Source organism: Carettochelys insculpta, chromosome 2, assembly GCF_033958435.1.
Source record: "Carettochelys insculpta isolate YL-2023 chromosome 2, ASM3395843v1, whole genome shotgun sequence".
NCBI lineage: Eukaryota > Metazoa > Chordata > Testudines > Carettochelyidae > Carettochelys > Carettochelys insculpta.
In genome coordinates this window covers 168,072,823-168,098,771 of record NC_134138.1, presented here as the reverse complement: position 1 = coordinate 168,098,771, position 25,949 = coordinate 168,072,823, and the positions used below count along the sequence as shown (strand labels likewise).

The 25,949-nt window shown below is 41.4% G+C and overlaps 1 protein-coding gene across 6 annotated transcripts in view; it reads left to right on the top strand.

Annotated features, from left to right (window-relative positions):
- Positions 1–25,949, top strand: part of FHOD3 (formin homology 2 domain containing 3) — a 639,020-nt gene that overhangs the window by 322,712 nt on the left and 290,359 nt on the right. The window lies entirely within an intron of this gene.

Genomic DNA, 25,949 nt, shown 5'->3' with positions numbered 1-25,949 from the left:
ATTTTCTTTTAATGCACTTTTTGTGTGTAATTAAGCACAGAAAAAGACGGGAAGAGGTTTTTTTTTATTTTTGTGATGGAAACATAAAATTACTTTTAAACTAAATATAAAATTAAGCTAGATCATTGTAGTTCCACTAAGGATGGAGCTAGCTTGCTGACTGAGGCAGTCTAATGGTGTGAGAGAATTAGATTCCATAGAGAACTTGGGTTTCCTTCTTTATTATGTGTTCATTCCAAAGAGCAAGTTGGGAACTATCTGTGCCATTTCATTTATGGAGTCTTACTGAATGATGGTGAACTTAGAAGAATTGCCATCACATTTCAGCACAGAAATTTTAATAATACAATGACACGGAGGGTCACCTTCCGTCCCGTTATTACCAGGACAGTCACGTATGTTAGGCAGGCATCCTACCTTTTTTTTTTGTTTGATTTTTGTTTTTTTGTTTTTCACAAAAAAGCACATTGTCCCGTATATTCACTCCCCCTTGCTGAGCTGCCTTTTCCCCAAGTCATAACATCTGCAGCTGCCAGTAAAATTAATCAGGAGCTGGCTGGACAGCACTTGCAGCATGTACTGAGTGGCTAGTACAGACAGCAGCAGGAGATGGAGCCAGGGGCCCTGCCATAGGGTGTGTTGCGGGTAAGGTAGTATGTTTTGTTGTCCCCCCCTCCAAATTTTAAGGGGGAACTAGTGCCCCAGCAATGCTGGGCACGTAGCCCAATCCCCGCTGCAGGACAGCCTCCTGTGTAGCTGCCTCCCACCCCCCATGGGGCAGCCACCTCTACTGTTAAGGAGTCCCTGCAGCCAGGGAGCTCTCCTGCGGGGCACCAGCATCGTTGCCAGCACCCCAAGGCTCCAGCAGCCATGGAGCTGCCCCGTTGCCAGTGCTGCAAGGTGTGGAACAGTTGGGGAGGTTCCCCGTGGGGCAGCAGCCCTGTTACTGGTGCCCTGAGGTGTGGGGCAGCCGGAGACGCCTCCCACAGGGTGGCAGTCCCATTGCCAGTGCCCCAAAGCAGGCCCATTGCCACCCCACTCCCAGTGCCTGGAGACAAGGGGCATCCGGGAGCTGCAGCTGCTCCCTGCAGCCAAGGAACACCCCCCCACCACACATACAGGGTGGCAGCCACCCGAGGGTAGCCACCACTGGAGCCCAGGAGCATCTCTGCAGCATTCCTGGAGCCTGGCGGTGTGGGACAGCCAGCTAACACCCCCCACCTTACATAGGGCAACCACCCCTGCGATCTCTCCTGTGAGGTGGCAGCCCTATTCCAGTACAAGTCATGTGGCAGCCAGGAAGCTACACTTGCTTGGCAGCTGCAGCTGGGGAGCTGCCCCCACAAGGTGCCCTATATTTGGCACAAGGAAATATGGTCAGCCTAATGACACGTCACTGGGAGATTGGAGAGAAATAGTACAGTTTTTAGTAGAGAGGATCTATATCAAATGTCTGAAGTTGTTCTGATACCAAAATGGAAGATGCGGGAGAAAACATTGTGAAGTAAATGATTTGTGTTTTACCAGTTACTTTTTGGAAGATTAACTACAATATTTCTATATTATCTCTGTCACTTTTCCCACTAGTTACAAATATTGTGAAGATATAGTCCAATGGTGCCTTCAGAATATTTTAAAAAGAACCATCAAGGAGAAAACACATGTTCTGTGACTTTTCTCGAAAGATGAGAACCTTGTGTATTTGAATGTTAATTTAAAAACATTGAAGGAAAGTGTGTGAATTAAGATAATTCTGTTCAAAAGTGCATATTCCAAATGATGCCAGGAGACATAATTTTGTGGCACCAGTGCCATGAAAACATGGTAGTATTAGAAATCGTTATATCTGTAATTGTGCTAAAATTAAGAAAAAGTTAATCTTCAGCATACATCTTCCATCTGCTGGATTTAGTAATAAAACACCTTTAGAGCTACTTGCTGAAAAAAAAAATACCCCGCCCTATTAGAATGTGTTACAAAAAATTGGGCCTACAGGCTAGTGCCATTATTTTTATTTTCATGCAGTGCTCATTTGTGATAATTTTCAGAAAACTGTAGAGATTTCATCTTCTCCAAGAAAAGTGCCAGAAGATCTCAGAACAGCATCTTTTTGTAATGATGTAATTAGAAATGAGTTAATTTGGCGAAAGAGCCTGTGCCCATTTTTTTTTCCATTCAAAAAAGTTTCAGGATGGTATGCATCTCTTGTTTGCAGTAAGAAGGAAAGAGCCCAGGTTTTATACGTCATTCAACAGAACATAAATATGAAATCAAAATAACCAATGCTTTTGTTTGTCATGTAAGGCCTCAGCAAAATAAAGCAAGGCTTGGCAAATACAAAGCCATTGTTTCAAATCATAAATAAAAATGATTCATATGACTTGTACAGAGCAGGAATTTCAATTGTGTTTCTGATGATGATTGAATTCATTCAAAGGGTAAAGGGGGACTTTTCTTTTGAATAAACACCATTCCTATTAATTAGTTATCTATTTTAAAACATTAACATTTCCAATCAGTTTTTTGGGGGGTGAATTGTGATACCATCAGTTTCATTTACTATAGATTGTGATTGGATACACATTGACAATCATGTCAAGTGTGTTAGTCTAAGTGTTTCAACCATTTGGTATCTGTAGGAAAGGTATTATGTCAAACACAAGAGAGAACTAGGTACTCCTTGCCCCTGTGGGTTCAGCTAGCAAGTTCTGCGGCCACAGTAGGAAGCAGGGAAGCTGTGAAGACTCCACTTATCAGAGACATGGAGGTGGGGGGCTCCTAATTCATGGCCCAACCATGGATCAAACCAGAACACTGCAGCAACTCTGTGACCCAAGTCACACCAACACTCACTGAAATTTGGAGGGGGTGAGGAAACTGCAAGGTGTGTGTGGAGAGAAGGCAGGTCTATCAATTCTATGCTCCCCCCGCACATTTCCTGATGACCACTCTTTAAATCACTTTAAATAATATTCCACACCATTTGAATAGATTCAGTAGCAGCATATCTGATCATTCCAGATATTATGGGCCAGTATTATTATCAAAGTATTATTATTATCAAAGTGATTGAGCTTTACCCAAAGCTGGTGAGGAAGATAGAAATGAGAAGGCTTAACTGTTGGATGTGATACAAGATGGGCACTGGTTACCTTTAAAGCTTATTCTTGCCAGCTGGTGTTCCACCTTGAGGTGATATTCAGATTCCTTAGGAGCATTGCCTGAAAAGGCACTTTGAGCTGAGACAGAGGCTCAGTATATTAAACAAGTCTTTAAAAGGTATACCTGTGCCATGTCTTCTATTTTAAGAAATTTATTCTGTAAAGCCACTTTGGGTCACCAGATACCCAGATTTTGTAGGGACAGTCCAGAGATTTTGGGCTCTGTCTTATATAGGCTCCTATTATCCTCCACTGTGGTCCTGATTTTTCATACTTGCTATCTGGTCACCCTAGGGCTACTTGTTGCCTGAGGCAGGAGAGGTGAGGTTCAGAACTAGTAGACAAGCAAGATTGATAGTTCTGATATTACCTGTCAGTTCTTATATTACCTGTCTACCCAGGTGGCACAGCTGTCTCTCTTGGCAGTTACTCAATAATAAGTAGGATGTCTTCATGTCACCCTCTTATTTGTGAGTCCATTGATGGCTGCACAGTCCTATTTGAAGCTGCAGATCTTGTTACAGAAGGGGCAGGTGTTGATAGATGTTGTTCAGTCTTCTGAGATGGAAAAGCTTCCGGTTCATTCTATAGACAATCTTCACACCATCTGGAAGCTTAGAGAGTCACAGGGCAGTTTTTGACACTATTTTCTTCTTCCCCACCTCTCTTCATCTGCACTGCGGTGGGACCTCTCAAATTGCACCACCGGCTCCTAGATTACCATTCTCCATTGGGGATGGCCTTGGACGAGGTTGTCCCAAGTTTCGACACCGATGTTACACTTTTTCACACGTACCTTCAGCATGTCCTTATATCGCTTCTGCTGGCCCCCCATCACTCCTCTGTCCTTCCTCCAACTCAGAAAACAGAAGCTGTTTTGGGAGGCACTGATCAGACATCTGAATCATGCGATCTGTCCAACAAAGTTGTAGATGAATGATAATGACTCCAATGCTGGTCATGTTTGATTCTTCCAGGATGCTAGTGTTCATGCACCTATCCTCCCAAGAGATATTTAGGATACTCTTGAGGCAACATTGATGATATTGTTTGAGTGCCTTCTGATGACACTTGTGTGTTGCCCAGGTTTCACATGCATACAGTAGCATTAGCACAACCACTGCATGGTATACAAGGAGCTTTGTCTTGGGATAGATATGCCAGCTCTTGAAGACCCTTTGTCTCAGGAAGTCAAAAGCAGAGCTTGCACAGCTCAGACAATGCTGGATTTCCACATCAATACCAACTTTAGCAGAAAGGTGACTTCCAAGGTATGGGAAGTGCTGCAAATTTTCCAGCAGTCCTCCATTGACTTCAGTAGAAGGTACAGGAGATTTTCCCTTCAGTGAGGGTTAGTAGATTTTGTAGGGTTAGTAGAGCACCTTGGTCTTTTTGATGTTCAGTGTGAGGCCAAGATTTTCGTATGCTCCAGTGAAGCACTTAAGATCTTCCAGGATTGTGGGAGAAAGAGCATCACCCATGTTGTCATCTGCTTACTGGAGCTTCATGATGAAGGTCATGGAGGTCTTGCTTTTAGCCTTCAGTCTCCTGAGATTGAAAAGCTACTCATTCATTCTACTGACAATCTTCACACCATCTGGAAGATTTCCATCAATGAGGTGAAGGGCCATGGAGATGACGATGCTGAACAGTGATGGGCAATAACTCAGGATCGTTTGACTCCAATTTTGACCTCAGAGGGGTCACTTTGGGATCCTCTGTTGCTCAATATTGTGGCACTTATGTTGTCATGAAGCATCCTCAAGATGCTAATGAATTTTTTGGGGCAGCCAATCTTTGAGAGCATGTAGTACTTTAGCTGTGTCATTGTAATGGCTATTGTGTAGCTATGTGTTCAGTGTCTACGTATTATCCTCTTAGGAAGGACTAGCTCTATTGCTGATTATTGTCTATTTCCAACAAGGTCTTGGTAAGGTGTACCTTTGAAATGATTCTGCTTTACTATCGCCATACTCCACAAATATCCCTATTAACTTCACTAGGAACACTTGTGACATAAGTATGCTAGTAGTCAGTTGAGGGAGTGTATCAAAATCTGGTCTTAAATTAAATAGAAAATTAGCAAAACATGGCATAAGACAATAACAAGTCAGTTTTTGTCATGACTTGAAAAAATGGGAACATAGCTGTATTTAAAAATGTTATTAATATTTTATCAGTTTTAAAGGCAAAAATAAATAATGTATAATAGTATATCTATTTTATATTCTATTAAGGAATTTTATTTCATAGGAGTAGCAGTACTGCAACACTTAACGAAACTGAAAAAATTATGCTCAGAGAAACTAAGAGATGCTGATCCACTAGTGCACTAGGTTTTGTGGAAAGCAAGCATTAGTAGAGGATAATGGTAGAATAGTGCATCAGTTTTTGGCTTAGAGAAAGTAATATTTTACCTAAAGAATTGTTTCCATAAAAGTGCTACTGTTCAAATCAAGGAAGTGTTTAACACTGCATCTTCTTTGATTAATCCTTACTTTTATTTGATATTTTCTGCATGTTGGGCATACTCAGTTATAAATTCTGCATGTATATTTGTCACAAATTCATTTATCGTATAACCTTGGAGCTTTGTTTAAAATGTTAAAAGAGGTGGGTATCTGTAAGGAAATCATCAATCAATTTTAGAAGAGTAGAAGAAGTATACTGTTTGCCTCACTGATCTGAGGAAGCAGATGTGTCAAGGAGAGTAATCCTTCTGCTCTTCTAAGAGTGATTGATGATTTCTTAGGGACTGAAACATGTGACACTTAGCTTAGGAGCCACAGTTATGGCATGGAAAGCCCTGTGGATTTCTCAGAGACAGTTTCCTAAACTCAGATCTCGAGACCTCCCATTTAGAGCTAAAATTATTGCAAGAAATCATCAATATATGAGAACCTTTCTCCCTATCCTGACTTCTCAGTCTCATAGGCCAGAGTTTGCTCATTCATATTCACCCAAATGTGAAAAAAAAAAAAACTGCTCTCAAAAATCACCTGTATAACCCCAAGTGTAAAAGAAGTTCCTTTAACAAAATCACATCCAAAGCTGAAGTCTTACTCTGGCCTCAGCGGTATTATTGGCTATCAGATTACACAGTAAGAGATTTTATACAGTTGTGCTCTTTCTTCCAAGGGGATACAACAACTGATGAAGCGGGTCTTTGCCCATGAAAGCTTATGCTCCAAAATATCTGTTAGTCTATAAGGTGCCACAAGACTTTTTATTGTTCTCGAAGCTACAGACTAACATGGCTACCTCTCTGATAAAAATATCAGGGTTAGGGCAGCGGTCCTAAAACGCACAAAGTTTTGTGTCTGACATATTCATGTCTATTTGAATTGTAATAATGTAGCACAGGTTAACTAATTTTGTATGTTTTCTACCTACTTTATTCTGCATTCCTTTGGAATTCAATATGAAATTATTAGTTGATTTGCTATGCATTTACTGTCCCATGAGTTGGCATTACTTATTAATAAGCTGCACTGAGAATGTTTTTCCACATGCTTCCTGAGCAGGGTTGCCAATCTACAGAAATTTCATTTACAGACAGAATGAGAAAAATTTACAGACAAATTTTTTTATGGGCATAATTTTTATACTATATTAAGACAATATAAATGGCCAAAAGTGAAATGTAATCATTATAATTCATACATCACAAGAACAATGTGCTATTTAACTCCCTTTCATTAAGTTAGTCATGGTCCTGGAAGTTTTCCATTTTGTGATCATATGTCAGAACACTGATGCTATTAACCATAGCTGAAGTAATTGTCCCAGACCCATTTCTGACAGTCATTAATCCTTCAAGAACAGGAAAATGGCTGAAGCAGCACAGAAGAAATTTAATTGCTATAGAATAATTTCTGTTTTTTTCAAATTTTATTGCACTTTTGCGAAATTTACGGACACCTAAATATTTTTATGGACTTTACGGACAGGTTCAATTTCTGCCTTTTTTTTTTTTCTTTTTTTTTTTTACAGACTGTCCGTAAATTTACTGATGGCTTGCAACCCTGTTCCTTAGTGAAATATTTTTCTAGCAGCCGTCTGCTCTACAGAATGAAGGGAAAAAAGAGTCACAATATAGAACCTCTCTTACAATTTCATTTAAGACCCAAGGGATGAAATTTTGGTACCACTAAAGTCAGTGGCCATATTTTTCAAGGGATCCACAATCTACCTTAGGAATGAAGTGTTGGTCTTCAGAGTACATGGACTGGGGTGAGAAATAGAAACAGTTTAACAGTTACTTTTGGTTCACTTCATTTCAGAATGGTGTAGGTATAACACTTGCCTGCATTAGGAGCAGATCATTGTAAATATTTTTTGAAACCCCATCTAATCAGATTTTAATGGATATGTATTGTTATGAGCTGTGTGGAAAATCAAATCTATCAATGAGGTTAACTGAAAGGTGAGTGAACAACTAATTTAAAACATATTCCCTACCTAAGATAGAGCTGTTGGTTTGAGTGCTATTTTGGGTAGTATCATGTGAATATGTGAGATAACAAACTGATACCTAGACCAGGTTTACACTGTAAATTTATACCAGTATAACTACATCACTCAAGAAAGTGAAAAATCCACACTCCTGAGAAATGCAGCAATAGCAGAAGTGCGCAGTAATTTTCATGAGAGGGGCACTTCACAAATTTTGGTAAGCCACCCACATTTTTACTGTATTAGTGGAGGGGATGCGGGGTTTCCGATGGAGTTTGGGTACAGAAGGAAGCTCCGGCCTGCTGCTGAGGTATACCACTTAAGCTGGTAAGGATCTGTGAAGGTGGTGCTTTAGGTTGAGAAATCTCCATCACTGGAGATACTTAAAAGCAAGGTAGATAAACATCTAAGGATAAACACAATCAGGATGACCTAAGACAATACCTGGTCCTGCTGTGAGGATAGGGGACCAGACTTTATGACCTGTCAAAATCCCTTCCAGTTCTGGTGTATTATGATTCTAAGCCATGTTGAACATGGTGCTCTGTCATTGGGAGAGCTTCTCCCATTGACAAAGCTACTGCCTCTTATGGAGGAGGATCAGCTATGCTGACTGGAGAAGCACTCCCATCAACATAGTAGTGTGTCTTCACTAAAGCACTATAAAGGTGGAGCTGCGCCGATGTATCTGTGTTGCTGTAACATTTTTAAATGTAGAACTGTAAACAGACAAGAACGGAGAAGAGGTAAAGGAAAAGGAGGTGAGAAAAAGCCAAGCGCAAGCTTTTAAGCACACTGTGGCACTGGAAAAAGGTAGAGAATGCCTGTGTGTGTGGTGTTGGTTAAAGGAACTTGGGAGAGCTGGTAACCTAAGTAACTGCTCCTTTTTGTTCTTGGATCCAGTGCATTCATAGACATGGACTTTGCACATTACTTGTAAATAAACAGGTCCACATCAAAGCAATTCTGGACTACTATCAATTTCTACTCTCAGCTGGAAAATCCAGAGTCCTAAACTTTGATTAGCTGCTTGTATTAAAAAGAGGCAACAGTATTAATTTCAGATTGAAATATGGTATCTTTTATTTTCCCCGCCTTCAACTGTATATGTCAGAAATGAGGTATGGATTGGGGAAAAACAAAACAAAAGAAAATATTCCTGTTGATTTGAAAGGCTTTGAACAACTAAAGTTGCCAAGGCAATAAAATATCTAAAGCAGTACAATTATGTATAATTTTTGCACTTCCACCATCAGTAATTGAATGAGTACTGGAGCATCTTCTGGGAAGACATTAAATTATCCAGTACATTATCTTTGCCTTTCAATTTGGGGCCATGTAAACTGTCCACGAATACATTTAGTCTGGAACTTAGAAGGTTTCTGATCATCATAGAACTGAAGTTCTGAAACAGACTTCTCTTAAAAGTAGTGGTAGTAAACAACCTAATAAGTTGCAGCTTGATAGGTTTATGAGTGACATTATGTGATCAGATGCCCTGCAACAATAGGGGACTATATTTGGTGACCCACAAACTCTGTTCCAGTCCTCTATTCCCATGTTCCTCTTCTGAAAGAAGGGCTGGATGAACTTAAGTGCTTCACGTAGCAAAGGAGGCAAAGAAAAGACTAGATAATTGAATCTTTCCGCAATGTCAAAATATTCCCTTATATGTCTCTGTTAAACATGGATTGCTAATCTGCTGTTACTGCAAGTATTTATAGCTGTCTACAGCATATTACTGAACATTAAGCTATCTCCTCTCCATTGCTACAGAATTAGACATTACATATTTTTGTAAAGCATTTCTATCTACTCTACTTGCACTCCAATGAGTGAAGGATTGTGCCCTCCAGGATACTTTCTAATACTTGGTTTAGTTTTGTTTAAATTTTTCGAGTAATGGCATACATAAGAATTCATACACAACACCAAATTATAACGAAGTCCAATATGCAATATCTGTAGTATTATCACACTAAGGATTTGTCTAGATCAGTTAAAGTGGTTGGAGTTAGGTCACACATTTTACCAACTTTTGACAAAGGTTGACTCCATTGCTAGTACAGACATGAGTTAACACTTGTATCTCAATTTTAGCTGGATGACACTCACCTCAGCATAGTTCTTAGCCAGCTAAACTGAGGCACAAGATGTTAACATGTCTATACTAGGGAAAATCTCAAGATAACCCTAAAATATATATCAACTAGTTTTCATAGTCCAGGCATCCCTTAAGAGTTCACTTACTGACTTATTAAATTTAAAATCCCTGTAAACATTTAGCATGATCTTTTTCCAAGTATGTGCACCAGCTCCACTGAAACCAATGGGAATTGTGTCAGTGACTTCAGTAGGACTTACATTCAGCCCTCAATTTAAAGCTGTAACACAGTCCTTAGTAAACAGAAGAGTAGTGGGCTTTTTGGGAAAAAATAATTTGTGGATTGCATGCTTGTTGGGCAAATTCATATGTATTTCAAATCATATTGCGTTTCCATGTCTTACAGAAGACATCTATATTCTCCTTAAATAGGACAGAACAATTCCTTTTAGTTGGCAATGCTGTTATGTTACCCTAAATTAAGCCTGAAGATGTACCAGTTACATTGTTTATACCCAGTATATGGGATGACTGATCTTGCTTCTTTTTCTCTTTCTGCTCTCCTCTAACCAATCACATTGCAAAATTAAATACGAACAGAGAGAAAGCCTTGCTAGTCTATATACTATCAAAACAAAAAAGCAGTCAAGTAGCACTTTAAAGACTAACACAATAATTTATTAGGTGAGCTTATGTGGGACTGACCCACCTCTTCAGACCATAGCCATACCAGAACAGACTCAATATTTAAGGCACGGAGAACGAAAAACAGAAATCAAGGTGGACAAATCAGAGAAAAAGTTATCAAGGTGAGCAAATCAGAGATCAGAGGGACAGAAGGGGGCGGGAGGGAGCCAAGAATTAGATTAAGCCAAGTATGCAAACGAGCCCCTATAGTGACCCAGAAAATTCCAATCTCGGTTCAAACCATGTGTTAATGTGTCAAATTTGAATATAAAAGAGAATTCAACAGCCTCTCTTTGAAGAGTGTTGTGAAAATTCTGTTAACAATCTGCACCCCACCATCAACTTATGCCTCAATTACTCCACACGAGAGAGACATTTCCAGGGTGCTACAGTACTAATCAAGGATGGCCGGATCAGTACCATGCTCTACCGGAAACCCACTGATCGCTATACTTACCTACACCCTTCTAGCTTCCATCCTGCACACAAAACTAGGTCCATTGTTTACAGTCAAGCCCTTAGGTACAATCGCATTTGCTCTGATCCTACTGACAGAGACCAAAAGCTACAAGATCTTTACCAAATATTCATAAACCTGAACTACCCACCAGGAGAAATAAGAAAACAAATCGACAGGGTCAGACGAATACCCAGAGACCACCTACTCCAGGATAGGCCAAAAAAGCCAAGAACAGAACACCACGGGTCATCACCTACAGCCCCCAACTCAAACCACTGTAACGAATTATTAAAGACCTACAACCTATCCTTAATCAGGATACCACATTCCAGAAGGCCCTAGGTGACAGGCCTGTTCTCTTCTACAGACAGCCTCCCAACCTTATGAGGATTCTCACCAACAGCCACAGTCTATACAACAGGAACACCAGTCCTGGGACTTTTCGTTGCAACAAAGCCCGCTGCTAGCTTTGTCCACATATCTTTTCTGGAGATACCATCACTGGACCTAACCAGGTTATTCACAGAATCACAGGCAAATTCTCATGTTCCTCAACTAACATCATATATGCCATCATGTGCCACCAATGCCCAGATGCTCTGTATATTGGACAGGTTTTAAACTCTCTTAGACAAAGAGTTAATGGGCACAAAACAGATATAAAAACACTCGTGATCCACAAACTTGTTAGCCAGCATTTTAATGGAGTGGGCCGTTCTGTTAATGACTTAAGAGTTTGCGTGGTACTGAAGAAGAATTTTCACAACACTCTTCAAAGAGAGGCTGCTGAACTCTCTTTTTTATTCAAATTCGGCACATTAACACGTGGTTTGAACCAAGATTGGCATTTTCTGGGTCACTATAGGGACTCGTTTTCATACTTGGCTTAATCTAATTCTTGGCTCCTCCCCCCCCCCCCCCCCCGCTTCTGCCCCTCTAATCTCTGATTTGCTCACTTTGATCCTTTTTTTCTGGTTTGTCCACCTTGATTACTGTTTTTGGTTCTCTGTGCCTTAAATATTGAGTCTGTTCTGGTATGGCTGTGGTCTGAAGAAGTGGGTCTGTCCCATGAAAGCTTACCTAATAAATTATTTTATTAGTCTTTAAATTGCTACTTGACTGCTTTTTTGTTTTGAAAAATTAAAGAAGAAGGAGTCTTGCTTGTAATGTGCCAAGCTATATGGCTTTTCTCTGTGATGTTTGGTGGCTTTTAGGATGGCCGGATAGTTAATATTTGGTGATTGTATCATTTAAATGTCTGGCAGTTCCATCCTGGCATACATCCTTTCCAGAGAACACACAAGGAATACTTTCATGGAAGAATGTCTTTTCTTCAAAGTTGTAAATATTATTTCACGTTCAGATAAATAGCAGTAATTTTGTCTGGTATCTTCATTAATCGTTTAGATAATGGCTTATAGTGTATACTCATAATGTTTGCACAAGGTAGGAAGAGTCGCAAGTGCTTTGAAGAATAGTACAATAATTCAAAGTGACCTAGACAAACTGGGGAAATGGTCTGAGGTGAATAGGATGAAATGCAAAGGGCACATGCGAAACACTCCAGTTGGGAATGAACTATCAGTTGCACACATACAAACTGGAAAATGGCTAGGAAGGCATTCATAATTTAGCTAGCTTTTAATCAACATTCTGGGTCTTAACTGTTACACTGAACTCTTCATTTGCATTCCTCCTGGTATTTTAGTGATTAATATTAAAACAACCACATTTATCCAAAATATTATGTAAAATGACATATTTGGTAACAGTTGAAAATAGCTAAGAGAACACCATACCTTTTTTGGGGGTGGAGAGCATGGAATATGGAAGTTAGCAAGAATTGTATTTTGTTCTATGTATTTGTTAGTATCCCACACCAACAGATTTTATGTTTTGGGGGGGTTTTATGATATTTCTGTAGTGCATTTCAAAATGTAGTCCTTAAAACAATCTGTTGTTCATGTGCTATCCTGAAGTGGGAAATCAGATATGTGGGATTAATGGCTATAATACAATGTTTTACTTTTCAGCAAATTTTGATGCCCACTCATTTATTGCAAGATGGAAATATGTTACCGGCAATAGTGTGGTATATTTAAAGTGTCCTCAACTTGGCAAGAAGTTTTCGGGTCTTTTAATATATTAATGTCAGATTGTTCTACTAGCTGGCAGCAGAACTACTCTGGAGATATTTATAAGACTGGGAAAGAAATTCGCTGTCATTTGCTGTTTGATAACTAGCCAGTTGACTCATTGCAATGCTATGCTGGGACATTGATATTTTAAGGATAAGTTTTCTGTATGGTGTACTGGGATCTACGATTGCAGCTCCCAGTACGAGTTGCTTACCTGTGTTAGAGATGTACCTATTGCCTTGTAGTGGTTGTTGGGAATATCTTAGCTATAAACACATACTAAGACAAAATGCTGTTTTGTGTTGTAGCAGGTTCTCCTCTCCCCCACCCCCCAACCCTGGGGTAGTGTTGTGGCTTGTAGGGAAAATGAAACATGTCACAAGTCACCATTTGTTTAGAGCTTAATTTTCTTTTGCGAGACCGTCCTGAACATCCTTGTCCTTCAAACTTCCAGGAGATGTGAGTACAGAATGTTACTTTATTCATGGGTGTTTATAAAAGAAGGGGGAAAAGCCTAATTAAAGCAGGTCAAAATACTGTTTATAATTTACACTTGGCCCTATAGGTATCTAAGATCTAGCAATAAAGCAGATTTTTTTCTTTTGCTTCTAAATATTCTATGATACCTGAAGAAGGGAAGAACTTATTGTTTATTATGTTTATTTCAGCCATTCCCAAAGGTACTGGCTAGGGTAAGGGCCCCATTTTGGTATATGCTCTAGGAACGGTATGAACACTCAAGAATAGGTGATCTCTTCCAGGAAATAAATAGTATAAGTAGAACAGACAAGTAGGGAAAGGGAACATAATGTAAAAAAACAGCCAAACAGCAGGAAGAAAGGGAGGTCATGAGCCAAAGCTTAAATCAAAGCCTGATTACATATCCTGTGTCCAAGCAGACTTCACTCCTGCCACCTCATTTCCCATACACATCCCATTGCTTCTGCTCCTGCCCCAGCTCCTCCCAGTCCCTAACTGAAATGTGTTAAATATCTGCTCCCAGATGCTGGCCCTGCCTCTAGGGTTGTCTCTTCTTCACCTCGCTCAGAGGGCTGGCTAAGTGGGGGCTAACCACAAGGGCCTGGATACCTGTCTGCAGGAAACATCTCTAAAAGGAGAACTCTTGGAACTGGGGTCTAAGAGTTTGGAGGAAAGGAAGTGTCCTTTTCCAAGCCAGCAGACTGGCTAAAAGTCATCTTGTAGTTCCTCTACTGTCACTATTCTGCTCTGTTAGTCTGTGTGATAACTGTTGGGCCCTGTGTGTGTTCGTAATGGGTTTAGCCCTGTGGATGTGGAGAGCTGCTTTTCCCCAGCTTGCTCTGATGACATCCCCAATACACTCTTCCTCCGTGCTGCTGAGCGAGGGACAGCACAGTTCCACATTTCGAATGGTACCCCTGCCTGGCCTCTTCACTTTTGCATAGCAACAACATAGTACTGTGCTGTGATTAAAGACTTACTGCCCTGGGGAACGTGGGACACAGTGTTTGACTCAGAGTTACGAGGCATTTTTACTGCTCCATCTCCAAGACAAGCATTGTTTGACAGGTAAGGGAAGATTAAGACCTTTTCTAAATTGGCTGTTTTTCAATTATTCATGTTTCATTTTATTACAGAAGCATGGAAGGCAAAGCTAGGTCATCTTATCCACTTCCCTTCATACTCATTCTTTTCAGTAGATTCTTGAGTATTTTGTACAGATGAGTTACAGATTAATAATAAATAATGCAGACTCAGAAGGGTAGCCATGTTAGTCTGTAATGTCACAACTAACAAGCAGTCCTTTAGTACCTTAAAGACTAACACATTTTTTATTAGGTATTGCGCTTTCATGGGTAAGACCCATTTCCTCAGATTTAAATTTAATCTTTAAGATGCAATAAATAATGTAATAACTCATAAATAGAAACTGTCATAATGGATTTACCAGTGGTCCGATCAGAAGAAATTTCAAGATACACAATAGTGGCCAGTTATAAACAACTCTGTCAGTAGGCAAAGTTACTTTCTAGCCCTTTCTGTTTGAGGCTGGCTTATGTATCAAAGCTTGAAAGTTTATGTTACACAAATTTTCTAATACACCTGTGTTTGCACTCATTGTTTGTGTAAATATCTCATCCTTCCTGAATCCTCTGTAATGTTTGTCTTCAATGATACTCAGTGATAAAGAGTTCCACAGGTTGGTGTTTAAATAGTTTTGATATGATGGTCTTTAAAGTTCATAGATTGCTCTTTATCATAGCGTAGGAACAAAAAGACAAATAGGAGTAACAACTCCACCTTCTCTGTGCCATTCCTTATTTTGTATGTATGTATCCTATTATTCATCTCTTTTCCATAAATAAGATATGTAAATGATTTGAGCAAATAGGTCTTCTACCATTTCCTCTGAGAAACTCTCCCACAGCCTGTATATAAAATGACTAGGGAATTACTTTCAAACTCATAGATGTCATTACATGTAATGATATATATTAAGAGGCTATACTGCAGCAGTCACAGTTTAGTTCTCAATTATATACATAAGCACACTATTTCCTGCCAATATCCAGTTTTATCCCCCTGGAAAGTTACAATCAACCATCTAATTCACAAATGGCTCAAAACTCCTGGCGGTGTACATTATGAATAAGGCTGTGTTTCTGACACAGAGGTCACAGATTCCATGACTTCCTGTGACCTCATGACTTCTGCAGCCGCTGGCTTCTGGAGCTGCCCAAGCAGCTCAGCAAGCCTCTAGGCCAGCCTCATCAGCTGCTGTTGTGGAGGTCTCAGGCCACAGCACCCTACCCGAGCAGCAGGAGCAGCAGCTGGGTGTGGGAGAAGGCTCAGGGCTGCGACAGGTAGTTGGGGTGTGAAGCTGTGGTGGGGAGGATCCCTGGAAGTGTATGGCATATTTCTGTAGTTCCTAGGCAGAGGGGCCAAGGGTCTTTGTGTGCTGCCTCTGCCTGCAGGCACCGTCTCTGCAGCTCCTGTGGGCTGCAGTTCCCAGCCAATGCGAGTTCCAGTGCCAGTGGGCATGGTGCAGGCAATACAAGGAACTCTTGGCCTTTCCCTCTAGGAGCTGTATGGACATGCCAGCTGCTTCCCGGGAACTGTGTGGAGCTGGGCAGGGATTCTGCCATCCACACTAACCCTTTCCTCTTCTCCCAGTACCAGCAAGTATTCCTAGGCCACAGCCCATTCTTCCACCCTTGCAAAGCACCCATGGCTCCCTGAAAGCACAGTTTAATTAGGGGTATATAGTACAAGTTATAGACAGGTCAAGGGCTGTTAATTTTTGTTTACTGCACATGACTTGCCCATAACTTTTACTAAAAATACTTGTGACTAAAACATGGCCGTAGTTATGAGAAGATTGATGACAGTCTCAGAAAATAAACAGGGTAGTTGCATGGGAATATATTAACAAATGCCTATAAAAACAGAAGTAGAAAACAACGAGAATCACTACTAGCATTTTCCCAGTAGACCCTTCTAGGAGAATTTTTTTTTCACCAATGCCATATAATGTACAGAACTAAAAAACATGAACTTAGAGATCTACTTTCTTCTGGACAGTGTGAGTAACTGATCATATGTGGCTCTATGTTCACATTTTTGTTTGTATTTTAAATCTAATTATCTGCCTCAGTGCAAAACACAGGTTTCAATAATGAATCCTATAATCAGTGATTTAGTTAAGGACAGGTGGTCCCTTTGTAAAAGCCTATCTCTGGTGCTTTTTATATAATTTAGATTCAACCAGCAGGTCATCAAGACATCACACAGAACTTTAAAACTTCTTGATTTCCGTCTTGCTTCAAGGAGCTTGTGTAGTAGGTGACATGGCCAGGAAGCAGTCTAAAATATACTGAAGCAATCAGTGATGATTGGATTACAGGTGTACGGTATTAGGCACTTTTGGATTAGTGATATGATATTTTAATTACACTTGTAATTTCATAATCCAGAAAATATAACTATAAAATACGAGGTGACTTTAAAATATATTGTGGTAGTCCATATTGATACTACTTCAGTCAATGAGGTTTTTTTTCTAAATTAAACTTGAATTGAAAATTCAAATTCATAAATATATATGAAAATACAATTGTTTTATATTGTATCAGGGCACACGACTCACCCCCTAGCACCTCCTGCTAGTCATCTTGGGAAGGTAGCCTTGCAGTCCAACTATGCGCCTTTCTGTAATGTTGTCTCACCCACAGTCACCTCTGCCACCACTGGGACCTGCATTGCTCCACAGTTCATGGCGTCCTCTTTTGGGCACAGCCCTCTAGCTATGCCCCACTCAGTTCTTTTCCTCTCCTCAAAGACTTCATAGTCCGCAGTCCAGCCACTTATCCCAGTGGCAAGTAGGAGTAAGGAGTGACCCATGCCTGCCCACTAATCCAGGTCTCGACTCAAGAACCCTATAGGTAGCAGCTACATACCGCCACTCCTCCTACTCCCACCATCTGTTTCCCTGGGACGCATCCTGGTAGCCCCAGCACCCTCCTAGCCCTTCGTAGCTGGGTCTTCAGGCTGGCACATCTCAGGCTGGAGCTCCCTGTTGCTCCCCTGACCCTGCCTGGTGCTGCTCCATCTGAGGTACTCCTCTAAGGCAGGCAGTCCTTCTAATTTGCACTCTAGGGAGGAACTGATTTTGCTCTGTTGAGCAGCCCTTCTTATGTGGTCCTAAGTGGCTCCTCCAACAAGCCTTCTCCTGAATGGCTCTCTACAAGTTCTCCTTCCATTGGTTAGTATTCACACAACTTTCGTGAGGGCTGCTTGAACCCTTTTACTCCCAATATAGGGTAACAGCCTCATCACACTTACACAATTAAAAAAAAATGGAACCAACAGCAACTCTGGACTTTGGGATGTACCTGAAAGTTTGAAAGTGATATATGACACAGAACTGAACCCAACATGTTCTTTGGTTTCAACATGAGTGTAGCGAAGTTGACGGGGTTAATTTTGTCAGTAACTTCAGAGGATTTGGCACACAAGGTATGCTGGGAGCAGATAAGGGTAATTACAAATATTTATTCTTGTGCTGACACTTCTGTGGTGCATTTTAAAGGAGTCTATGGGGCAAATTTCTAGCTGTGTAATTGGGGAGGACAAAAAGGAATTGGTTGCTGGTTCTGCACAGACTTCAGCATATACAGTATTAGAGAACCCCATAGGTTGTTGTTACCTATGCTAGCTGCTTCTTGACCACAAAGGGGATATACACCAGCTAGAGATAGTCAGAGTACAATACAGGTTGTACCTCCCTGGTCTGGAACCCTCAGGCTCTGCTCATTTCCAAGTGAGAGAGTTGTTTGGACCAGGGAAGGTCAATTCCAGCCCTTCAGCTGCCAGCCTCCAGACTCTCTCAGGAGCAGTCACCAGCCTCTCAGCCAGGCTCCTTCACAGTCCCTGCTGTTGGTCCCAGCCAGGCTCCCTGCCACCACACTGTAAGCCCAGCTCAGCACCCAACTCCCTAGCTAGGCTCCTGGCCACTGCACCGGCTCCTCTCCTGGGTGCCAGTTCCCCCAGCCACTGGATCGGGTATGCTCCTGGCCACTGGACTCCCAACTAGCCCCCACTCCCAGCCCCCATGGCCTCTGGTCCAGCAACATTTGTTGTCTTGCTGGACCAAGGATGTTGACATACAAGAGAGTCCCACACCAGAGAGAGTCAACCTGTATAATCGGTCCACGCCCTCACACTCCTACTACACTGGGGTCTACAGGGAATAGTCACGTAGGAGCCTCCTATGATGGTTCTGCAAGCATTGGGGTTGCTCAAAGTAACAGGAATCCTCAGGAAGGGAGACATGGTTACGTCTGTTCCTTGTGTGCTACAGAAATGCACAATGGGGGCAGAGTGGGCCAAAGGAGCTTGCTATCTACTATCTTTTTTAAAAGACTGAATCCCACCATTCAGCCTCATTTGGACGCTAATATCAAAAGTTTTCTCAGTTGTTTGGGAATATAGTATCTCATTTTATTCCAAAGTGGAATTCTCACACTTAACAGTAAATGGATTATAGGGCAAATACATGCCTTGTATACTTTTCTTCACTTAGATAATTTGTCCTAACAAAGCATTCATTACATTGTACTACTTACTGTGCTTTTTCTTCCCCTTTTTTTCACCAGTCATCTCTAGCTCTCTTGGAGCTCACTTATATCTCCAGTGAGAAAATCCTTATCCTCAGCCCTAATCCTCCTAAACCCAGCTCAACGTTCTGATCCTAGGTTGAATGTGTAGGGTCAGCAGTTAGAGAAAACACATCATTTTACTTCTAAACTGGTAACATTTGATATGAAAGTAAATGAGGAATAATAGACACAGGACCCCCACCCCCAAGTAAATCTGATGGAATAACATTTCAGAGCAGATGCAAGAATCTATGTATTATTAATATTATTATTTTGGACTGTGGAAGTACCTAACGTCCCCTATTCAGAGCCTAGCTGCTCCAGACTGTGCCATTGACTCTTCTATGAACAGCTTAGCTACCGCAGCAGTGTGTGAGAGGCAATTGCAAGAGTACTGTTAATGAGCGCAAGTATTAACAACGATTCCTTCGGTCCCCCTGTCTTACAAGTAGAAAATTCAATAGCACGTCACATTAAATTCTGAGTAGGCAACACCACTAGCTAATTGTAGGTCTTTACATTTACCAAGTCACACTAAATCTTGTTGAACTGTTAGATGACAGTAAGTCTGCCCCTAATTCCTGAATTGTTTCAGGTAGGATTTAACTTTCCCACTTTGCAATGTAACCCTTTTGTTAACGCCAGATGCCTGCCAGAAGGGCCAGGTTCAACTTTTGTGGGGTTTTCCTATCAAGGATACAACCAACCAACTCGAGCCCCCACCCAGTGGCCTGGGACAATTTCACCCCCGTGCTGGGTGCCTGTAAGGCGGTTCTCCCCACCCTCGCAAGCACAGAGTCTGAGATAGAAATGGCTTGTTTAATGACCGTAACCCTACCCCAAGGTTACAGCGACAGATGCAGTATATCTCAGCACAGAAGAGACAAAACCCCTTTTACCCAGATACCATCCCCATATGCAGTAGAACCCAGTCTCTTGCTGGGGCTCTTGGCCCTTTTCCACACACACACAGTTACAGGGTGTACCCTCTGCGGTGCAGTCCCAAACTCAAAGCCCACAAATACATTACCAGGGCAATACTAGCTGTCCACTTCTCTGTAGCCTCCCCTTGCTGTCACGAGCCGTCTGCCAGTCGCCATTGTCCGCCGCCGCTCCTACCGGCCGCCCGCCGGTCGCTGTTGTCCGCCGCCGCTCCTACCAGCCTCCCGCCGGTCGCCGTCGTCTGCCGCCGCTCCGCTGCCGCCGCTCCTACCGGCCGCCCGCCAGTCGCCGTCGTTCGCTGCCGCTCCTACCGGCCGCCCAGCAGTTGCCGCCGCTCCTACCAGCCACCTGCTGGTCCTGCTGTTGTCCGCCGGTCCTAACCCCACTGCTTGGGACTGCCCTAAGGCAGAACCCAGTGATTTCAGCTCTGTGTGGCCTCAGCTGCCACTCTGTGATTGTAGCTCTTGGTATCTTTAGTGTGGGGTTTCACAAACACCCTAGTATCCAGCTCTATCTTTCAACAGGTGGGGAGGGTTAGTCAAGCCAGGCTTATAGCTATATGGCCAAGGCATAGGCAGGGCCAAGGCACTCAGCAAGCTGGCTCAACCAGTATCCCTCCCCTCCTCTCTCACAATGCTTTAAACCAGGGAGCCCTGTGTAATCAATGTCTTACACAGCTAAGGCAACTGGCCTGTCCCCCACAACAACCCAGAGCATTGGTGAGATCTCACAACTTCCACATGAAGTGTCAGCTTAAATTGTGATTTTACAACTACATGTTTACAATAGACCAGATCTCATGGCTTACTTGCTACCCATTAGGCTTTGCCTGAAAAGGTATCACACATGCACACCTTTTGCATTCTTATGCAGATGACCTTTGGGAGACTCATTTCTCCCAGCCTTTAGCAGCACTGCGTTCCTTCTGCCACATTCCCTACAGCAAAACATTGCATGAGAACTTTGCAGGACAAAGTGACATCTTACAATGTGGGAATGTGAATAAATATGATATTAAGAGACAGAGTGCGTGTTCAGACATGAAGATTTTATCCTGTATGACAGGAACTATAGTCATGGCCACCATTTATCTAGGGATATTTTTCAGTAGAAGTCATGGACAAGGACATGGGAAGTGAACAAAAATTCACAGTCCATGATCTGTCCATGACTCATACTGTATACCCCTGACTAAATTTCATGAGGGTGGCTTCTGCGGGTACTTTGGGGTCTGCTGTTGGGAGGGTGTAGAGAGGTGGGGTGGGCTACTTCTGGGGAGGGAGAGCCAGTGTCCCAGCAGCTGTGGGATGCTATGAAGCAGCTTCCCCAGCTCTGTGGGGACTCCAGGATGTCACTGAGCCGTGGCTTTTCTGGCCACCCCTTGGAACAGCAGCTTAAAAGAAGCTGAACCCCAGAAGCTGGGCCCAGAGCCAGCTGCTCAGGCAACCCTGGGGTCAGACACACTGCTTGCCGCAGAAGTCATGGAGGTTGCAGATTGTTATGGAATCCGTGACTTCTGCAACATCCATGACAAAGACAGCCTACATGTAGTTAAACTGGGGTTTAATTCCCAGCCCTAGTCTGCCCCTAACAAGAACCAGGTTCGGGCTTTGCACAGTGGAGAAAGAGAATGGGTATATATGGCCAGGTCAGGTTTGTTAGAAAAGTCCCTGTCTTGTAAACAGTAATCGAAAGTGACTTTTTTTTTTCATTTGTGATTGGCTAACAGGTTCCAAGGTTTTTCTTTCTGATGTGGTCATCCCCATGACTATCCATGTCTTTGCCAGTTCCTGACTACATTGCCACAATGTGCTGTACATTTGCAACTGGAAAGTTGGCTGGTACAGAGTGCACCTGCCTGCTTATGCAGTGATACCTCATCAGGGAAAGGACAAATTGCAAGCTTTGTTTTCTTGTATGGGTGGCAGCGGGAGTAAGATGTGTGGAACGGAATAGAGATGGGAGTCCTCAGGATAAGGAAGTTGTCTTAGAGAAAGGAAAGGCATAAAAATGAGTTGCTCTTTGCTGGAAATCCTCCTGGCATGCACACAAGCTCTCAATCACTCACTCTCTTTTTTTATAAGCTCCTGTGGGAAGGAGGCATTTAGTAAATTGCACAGCTGTTGGTCATGTAAAACAAAAATGTGTACATCCGAATGTGATTAGCAAATAACTAATCCAACATCCCCAAATGCTTAGAAAACAGCTGTTTGCAGCGCTTGTTAGAGCTGAATTTTTTTAAGGTTTACTATATTCTGTTTTCTGAAAAAATCTCTGTTAAGAAACAAATTTTCTAGGAGAGAAATAAAAGAGTACATCATAGAGGAACTTTTAAAACACATGGCCTATGGAAACAGCAGGCTTTGGAAAGGTTTAAGTAGAAGAATTTGTTTATAAATATTTATGTATTGCATTTACCCACCACTCACTTAACAAACAAACTTTAAATAGTTTAAAAACATTCAGTGTTCTGTTTGATGCCCTATTGGAAAAAAGTACAGTAAAATTAAAAAGTGGTATGTAAATATAATTGATCCTGGTTTTGATCCTGAAATCCTCGCTTTTGTTTTAGGGTTTTATCTTTTCCATACTTATTAATGGGCGTTTAAAATATATTTAGCTGACAGGGCCACCAGCATCTTTTTGTAAAGTCCATAAGTAGCTGATCTCCACGTTCCTGCACAATCTTTACGACTAGAAGCTTAGAAGGAAGCTTATGGAGCTTTGATGGTATTTTGCTGCTTTTCTCATCAGTGCTTTAGTGTCTGCTGATTAAGGGGCCATAAATCTTAGCAATATTTCCCTACCAAATGACAAACCTTCCTCTATCCCCTCTACTTGTTATCACGCACATGTTGCAATTACTTGTCAGGCATTGGTGCTGCTCCTTATAATCTACAGAATGAATGCTCTTTTTTCAGGAAACAGCAAACCATCTACCGTTGGTAGCACAGCCTTTATTCTTGAGGTCACCTGACTTGGCAAGTCAGTGAGTTAATGGGTTTGAAAAGATTACCCTAGCAGAGCAATGATATAAACATTTTCTTTCAGTTTAGGATATGTGGTTTTGGATTCCTTTCATCTTTCTTTGCACATCCCAGATGTTTGCTTCTTTCCCTTCTTTCCCTACATCTTAAATACCTCTACAGTATGATGTGTTTATACTCTGTTTCATTACACCTTTTCTCCTTTTACTGGAGAAAGGAGAAATTCCTTAGAAGCCTTTTTCTTTTTTTTACATTCAGTTTTGGTGTGTTTATTCAGTATTTTTTAAAGTAGTCTTATTAAAATTTCCTCATCCCCTTCATTTCCTCTGCAGTCCCAAAATGTCTCACTTCAGTCAAGGATGAAGCTACAGGGTAATCAGCCCCTTTGAACAGCCCTACTACTTCAGCCCTTTTGATAACATTAAAAAAAACAGCTTTCTTGATTTCGTTTATAAAAGAAAAAGCTGCACCACCAAACTAGAATACATACTGCACATCACATTGAGAGTGGAATGATGTTGTCAGGTTTCTTGCTTGTGAATTATATTCCCTTAGAAGCACACACACAAAATATCTATGCATCCTTTCCAATAAAGATATAGAGGGAGATTTCTAAGGACTTGTACACATTACCTCTAATGTGGACTTATGTCACTCAGGGTGCAAATAAGCCACCTCCCTAAGTGCTCCAAGTTGTACTAACCTAAGAGCTGACATGCACAAGTCTCCTACCAACATAGATATCTCCTCTCATGAAGCTGATTTTTATTATTTTAATGTGTGCACTCCTTCCTATCAGCTTAGTATGTCTTCACCTGATATGCTACAATGTACATCAGTCATGTTTCTAGTGTGGACTTGCCCTAAGGTATAAAGGACAATTAGGTGCCCATCTTCTAATGAAAGTTAATCGGAGATGGGCACCTAACTGCCATATTTTGCCTTTGGTGATCTCTGTTTATTTATGCACCTGAAGGTTTTCAGCTATAGCTTACTGACATCTGTAGAAAGATTCCTATTGAGTTCTGTGGGATTTGGTTTGGGCTTTCTTGGTATCTTTATTGGATGTTATAGCTCTTCCAAAATTGACATGTTAAATATATTCTATAAATACTGGAATGTAATAGCCATATTTTTCAGTATTTCTAGTTGTGCTATTTTGTCCTTTACCAAATCCAAAATGGATTGTTTTGTCTCTCAGCTCAAACACATTGACCGTGTCTACACAGCTGCCTCCCTTCCAGAAGGGGCATAATAATGAGCAAAGGGAAATATTCAAATTAGGTGCGGATTTAAATATTTCATGCCTCACTTGCATAATCCTGTAAGATTTCACTTCTGGAAGTGAGGAATAAGGGGGCTTTTGGAAGGGAGGGTTCCTTCCAGAACAGCCCAATCTGCATGGCTCTGTAGCTTCCAGAAAGGGCTCTTCCGGAAGTGAAATCTTGTGGAGTATGCAAATGAGGTATTAGATATTTAAATCCACATCTCATTTGAATATTTCCCTTTGCTGTTTATCATGTCCCTTCCGGAAGGGAGCGGGATCTGTAGACATAGCCATTGGAAACTGTTCAGGAAAGGCTCAATCTCTTACCAAGCTTTCTAGGAAGATGTCCGTAAGATATTTCTAACAGAAAAGACATGCATGCTGGAAAAGATAGTTACCACCAATTGAACTGATTTCAGTTGTAATTGCTATTGGTAACATGTATTTGGTTACTGTGTTTCTTGCATGTCAGTTGTCTCTAAATTAATGCTAAGATTCTAATATTATTTTTTATTAATTTGAATAAAAGCAATAACCATTTGTCAAAAAGTTTGCCGGAAAAATATTTTGAACAAGTTTCTTTTTTGCACCTTTGGCAAATCTACTCTTACACTGCTAATTTTGAGTAACACCTTTATTCCGCCTTTTTTTTTCCCCCTGTGAGGCTTGGGCCCTGAATTCTTGCAGTATGTTGAAGTACCACAAAGCTTTGTTTAACCATTGATTTTGGCAACTCAGATAATTTGCTTGCCAAAATTTGTGAATGGTATTCACCCTCTAGTGAATCAGAAAGGCCTCAGAAGATATATTTTTGCTTTAATCATGGATAAACTTACAGAAAGCTGAGCAGATGTGTTCTAGCGCTTATTGCTAATTTTTTTCAACCGCTTTATAACTTTCTGGAAAACAATTTTGAGAATGTTAGAGGACCTAGAGGCTACTCCAATTGCTTCCTTTGAGTATAAGTAACTGAGTGTGTATGGATATAGATTGAATTTTTCTGTTGCTTTTATATTAGGGAAGTCAGGAGAGAAGAAGTGTTATATAGGTACGTGTATTCTCTTTTCTCTGTCACACCAGCATGGAGCCTTATAAACAATCACATAGGTTTGTGTATTTGGAAGGAAGGCTGGGTTTCTGATGAAGAAATTTCATTCACTCATATGAACATCATGCATTGCACTAGCCTTCGCTGATCAGCAACCGTGTCTTTTCATTCCTCCTTTCTTGTAACTCTCTTATGCGACAGCTGTGGCTGGATGGGCAGACTGCAGGCAGTAGTGCAGACCGTCGCCAGAGCTGATGATTTATTCTGTAATTGGAGTCAGAAAGCCAGTAAGAAGAAAGTTTCTTTCATGCCACACTGGTTAACACGAAGCCAAACATAGTTTCATTTAGGCATTTTATCTATTGGCTCCTAGCTAGACAGTCATGTCTAGTCTAGTGAGAAGTCATTAAAGTCATAGTCACCATAAACTGCGAGATTCCCCCCCCGCCACCCATGGAAAGGATCAGCCGCACAATTCCCCAAGTCAATGAACATTTTAGATCTTTTCCAAATATACTCTTGCGGCTAATCCTTAGGTAAATCTAATATTTATTAAAAAAGGA